The following is a 5,665-nucleotide window of genomic DNA, read 5'->3' on the forward strand; positions in this document are numbered from 1 at the left end:
GGGTCGCCACCCCCGCCGCCCGCTCCCTCCTCCGGCGATGAGCTCCGGCCACCGCGACCCCCCTCCGGCGAGCCCCGCTCTGGATCCGGTCACCTCCCTCCTCTTCGGCAGCGATTCCGGCGAGATCCGCCGCCTCGGTTCGCGTGCACCCGGCTGCTACAGAAAACCCTAGATCTCGCACGGTTGACTTTTTCTCCCTCTCCCCTGATTTTTTGCCTACTTTGACTGGCCGTATCTCCGCCTCTGTAGCTCCGATTTGGACATATAGTATATCAAAATGTTCGTCTCGATGAGTACATCATTTCATTCCATTGCATCATTTTCATTTGAGCTCATATTGATGCCCAAAATGCTGTTAGAAGGAGGCTTCGTGAGTTAATTGTCAGATCTGCTAGTTCATCTTAGACTTTTGTCATTTTTGCCATGATTATTGTGTGCATGCTATGCCTATGAGTCCTTCATATGTTTTGTTAAGCAGTTTGTCTTCTTTCCAGAGGTGCAACCCATGCATTTTTAGGATGTGTGTGGTGACTTGTGCAATCTTGCAAAGTGAGGCACCCAGTAAATCTGTTTTCAGAGACTTAGTTGTTTTCACTAAGTCTGGGATTATTTAGTTCATGATGCCATATGTTCAGCTTGTTTCCTAGTGATCTGTGCCTCTTTTGAGGATGACCAATAAAGGTGTTTTGTTAATCATGTTATGCTCTATCCATCCATGTCTTTGTTTGCAATTATAGAGCACTCTAGCTTGAGTCAATCGAGCTCTACTTTTGCTTCGTGGTGAATCTGGGCAGATCATCAACTCGTTTGCGATTTTGCCGGCGTTGTTGTAGTTGATCCGTGCATGCTATGCCCTTGTTCTTGCCATGTCTAGCTAGAATTTTATGCCTTCTTAAGGGATGTATGCTTGCCTTGCCATGACTTGCACCGTGGTGAGTGCATCGAGCTCGTTTACATGCCTTCGTGAGTTATATTTCAGCATGTCTCAGTTTTCACTGTCTGGAAACTGATTGTGTTTTAGCTATGTTCGTGTGCCCGTTAGTATATTTTGTGAATCCTTTTGGCCCCAGGTCACTTTGGGTCTTTTGTTAAGCTTGTTGAGTAGCTCCATGCCATGTTCTTACTTGTCTTAATCAGGTCATGTATCATGTTGTTTTGCTGCTCTGAAGAGGGCTTCGTGATCTGAAATTTCAGACAAGTGTTAATTTCACTAAGTCTGAAATCTGTTTTGCATTTGCGTTTTTGCCACGCTTGTTTGAACCTCATAATGGTTGAATTGGCCGTGGCTCAGTGCTAGTATTTTGTTAAGCATTGTGTGTGCATCCCTGCCATGTATTTTGTTGTCATGTTTGGTGGCTGTAGCATGTTCACTTTGTTGCATTTAGATGCCTACTTGCTGTAAATTGCAGACCGGTGCCATCCTTAAACGCTTGCCATTTCCAAACCGTAACTCCGTTTTCAATGATCTTTGTATCGTTCTCAAGCGATTTCATCCCCTCTTTCCAGTGGCAACCTTGGAATTCCAAGTTGAGGCTAGGTTCATGCATTTCCTGTCATATCTTGCATTTTGCATCACGCGTCGCATCCCGCATAGCATATCATCATTTCATCATATTGCTTGGTCTTGCACGTGGTTGATTGTATCCTTGTTGCTTGTTTGTATTGTTTGGGTAGATCCGGGAGACGAGTTCGCTACTGAGGAGCCCATTCAGTTTGCTTGTGAGGATCCAGTCAACTCTGACAACTGTGCAGGCAAGATGATCATACCCTCGAAATCATTACTATCTTTTCTATGCTAGTTTGCTCGCTCTTTTGCTATGCCAATGCTACGATGCCTACCTTTTGCTTGTCAGCCTCCCAATTGCCATGTCAATATCTAACCCACCATGTCCTAGCAAACCATTGTTTGGCTATGTTACCACTTTGCTCAGCCCCTCTTATAGCGTTGCTAGTTGCAGGTGAAGATTGGAGCCGTTCCTTGTTGGAACATTTATTTACTTGTTGGGATATCATTATATTGCCATGTTATCTTAATGCATCTATATACTTGGTAAAGGGTGGAAGGCTCGGCCTCTCGCCTAGTGTTTTGTTCCACTCTTGCCGCCCTAGTTTCCGTCATATCGGTGTTATGTTCCCGGATTTTGCGTTCCTTACGCGGTTGGGTTATAATGGGAACCCCTTGATAGTTCGCCTTGATTAAAGCTTTTCCAGCAATGCCCAACCTTGGTCTTACCATTTTCCACCTAGCCTCTTTTCCCTCGGGTTTTCGGAGCCCGCGGGTCATCTTATTTAAACCCCCCGGGCCAGTGCTCCTCTGAGTGTTGGTCCAAACTAGAGTCCTGTGCAGCGCCCCCTCGGGGAAACTCGAGGTTTGGTTTTAGTTGTATGGAGCGCTCATCTGAGTGTGCCTTGAGAAAGAGATATGTGCAGCTCCTATCGGGATTTGTCGGCACATTCGGGCGGTGTTGCTGGTCTTGTTTTAACCTGTTGAAGTGTCTTGAGTTACCGAGATACCGAGTCTGATCGGAACGTCTTGGGAGGAGGTCTATTCCTTCGTTGACCGTGAGAGCTTGTCATGGGCTAAGTTGGGACTCCCCTACAGGGATTGAACTTTCGAAAGCCATGCCTGCGGTTATGGGCAGATGGGAATTTGTTAATGTCCGGTTGTAGATAACTTGAACCTTAATTACTTAAAATGAATCAACCGTGTGTGTTACCGTGATGGCCCCTTTCCGGCGGAGTCCGGGAAGTGGACACGGTGTTGGAGTTATGCTTGCGCAGGTTGTTCTTCTAGATTCTCGCTCGCGCTTTGCCTCCTCTTCTCGCTCTCTTTTGCGTATAAGTTAGCCACCATATATGCTAGTCGCTTGCTGCAGCTCCACATATATTTGCCTTACCATTCCTATAAGCTTAAATAGTCTTGATCGCGAGGGTGCGAGATTGCTGAGTCCCTGTGGCTCACAGATTACTATAACTCCAGATGCAAGTCCAGGTGATTCCGCTCCAGGTGACGAGTACGAGCTCAAGTGGGAGTTCGACGAGGACTCTCAGTGTTATTATGTTTCCTTTCCCGATGATCAGTAGTGGTGCCTAGTTGGGGTTCGATTCAGGGCCTTGTCGCATGTTGGGTTCTTTTCTATTTTGGCGCCGTAGTCGGGCCATGAGTGTTTGAATGATGGATGTTATTTATGTACTCTGATGTGACGTGGCGAGTGTAAGCCAATTATGTTATCTCCCCCTTTTATTATGCATTACATGGGATGTTGTGATGATTGCCTAACTTGCGACATTGCTTTCAATGCGGTTATGTCTCTAAGTCGTGCCTCGACACATGGGAGCTATAGCCGCATCGAGGACGTTACAAGTTGGTATCAGAGCCTTCCCCGACCTTAGGAGCCCCATTGCTTGATCGTTCTTAGCGGCCGAGTTGTGTCTAGAAAAATGTTTTGAGTCTTTAGGAATTATATATCGGAGAGTTTAGGAATTCTTTTTACTTCCCAGTCTCCTCATCGCTCTGGTAAGGCATCCTGACGTAGAGTTTTGACTCTTCTCTTCTCAAATTTCACTAAATTTTTTTTAGGATCACGCGAGTATCTTGGAATCGTTTTGATGGCTTATGATGAGAACATTGACTTGGTGCCTCCTGTCAGGGGTTTAGTGGAAGTGTCCCGGGGAGTTGAGCTCTGAGGTGTTGTCATCATAATTTTATCGTTGCAATTCTGGAATACTTGAGATATGTTCGCCGACATCGAAAATCTCTTTTATGCAGTTCGTTGGTGAGATAACCTCGACGCCACCCAGTACTGGGGCGGGAGTTCGGGAGTATCGCCATAACTTGCATAACGGATGCTTTTTGAAGGTTGAGGTAGATGGTTTCCGAAGTTTTCTCGGTTATGTGTTGAAGGATGGATACAGCTAGATGTAGGATTTGCTAGTTTGAGTGAGATATTATGCTTCCCCTGTATCCCCAACACCTGATTGCATAACCGGAAAGGTTCGGGAGTTTCATAGGTGGGAATTCTAGTAGCTCTAGTTCTTCTTCCACGGATATTGGTTTGAGATTGGGATTTCTTACCGGTTATTCATTCTCGAGCCGTATCTTGTTGTTTTACTTCTTCTACCTAATTCTACGTGGCTTCTCAATTTATGGATATGTGACCACTTCAAGAGGAGTGCATTCGTTCATTTTGTTCGGATGTGAAGACTATATGTTGCAATTTTCATTCCGTTGGATTCAGCTTCAATATTTATCTGTCTATGTGCTAACGGTGGTCAACCTCTTCAGGATGGCTCCCGCTAAGAGCACCAGTCAGAACCAGAATCAAGATCCGCCACCACCTCCACCTCCTCCAGAGGCATGGCAAGCTGTGATGGCCGCAACTAATGCAAACACTCAGCTGATCATGCAAATTCTTCAAGAGCGCAATCAAGGCAGTCAAGGGAATCAAGGCAGCAATCAGAGTCACTTTGCTACACTCAACCAGTTCCTTGCTAACGGGCCAAAGACTTTCAGCAATTGTGTTGAGGCAACCGATGCTGACGATTGGCTTGTGGATCTGTGTAAGCATTTCGAGTGCAGCAACGTCAGGCCTGAGGACTTTGTGAAGTTCGCTTCCTTCCAACTCAAAGATCAAGCTGTAGAATGGTTCCAGCAGTACAAGGATTCCAGAGGTGGACGTGTTATCACTTGGGATGATTTTTGTCGAGATTTCCGAGCTCATCATATTCCGAAGAGCGTGGTTGAAAGCAAGCGTGAGGAATTCCGTAATCTGAAGCAAGGCTCTTTGTCTGTCTATGACTACAACAAATTGTTCCAGAAGCTTACCCGCTTTGCCAAGCAGGACGTGCCTGATGAGAAGAGCATGATATATCAGTTCAGGGGTGGTCTCAGAGAAGATATTCAGCTCGCTCTTGTTCTCTTCGAGCCCTTGAGATACGATGAGTTCTACAACATGGCACTGAAGCAAGAGGCTGCTCAGTTGAGGTGTGATGCTTCCAGGAAGCGAGTCAGAGATGTTACTCCTTCTTCCTCTACTCAAGTGGCCAAGTAGCAGAAGTTTTGGCTTCCTCCTCCTCCATTCCGTCAGCCGTTTCAGCAGAAGAGGAAAGGTAAATTAGCCGACCAGCGCGTCGCTTAAGCCAACCACTTGGCGCGGGCGCATGGGCAATGTAGCTCCTACTGATACGATAAACACAAGTTTTACATGAGGGGTCCCCCTCCAAAATGCTCTCACAGCTATCAGGCCAAAACCTGAGTTCTATTCATACAGGGTAAGCAAGAACGATGCACAATCAGTCGGATGAATCTCCCAATGCATCCTCAGGAGCGCCATCGGGGCCGTTGCTGGCGTCACTGAGCTTGCCACCGCTGCCCGCGTTGCCACCAGCGGCGTCAGGGCCGCCCGTCACGCCGCCCTCGTCGACCACCACGATCGCGTCGTCGTTGTCTGAGGCGAAGGCTCTGATAAGAGCCTCCACATGGTCTTCCACCCAGTGCGCCAGCTCACCTCGGACGGCCTGGGGGACTGGGGCGATGGCGGCGTCGAAATCGAAGTGGGGATCCATGCTCCGGAGATGGCTGAAGACACGAGAAAAGGCGCGCCTGAGCAGGGCGCGGCTCCTCTCCTCCACCAACCTGTCAGCCCTGATCGACTGCGCCTCCAGC

Source organism: Triticum dicoccoides, chromosome 2A, assembly GCF_002162155.2.
Source record: "Triticum dicoccoides isolate Atlit2015 ecotype Zavitan chromosome 2A, WEW_v2.0, whole genome shotgun sequence".
Taxonomy (NCBI): domain Eukaryota; kingdom Viridiplantae; phylum Streptophyta; class Magnoliopsida; order Poales; family Poaceae; genus Triticum; species Triticum dicoccoides.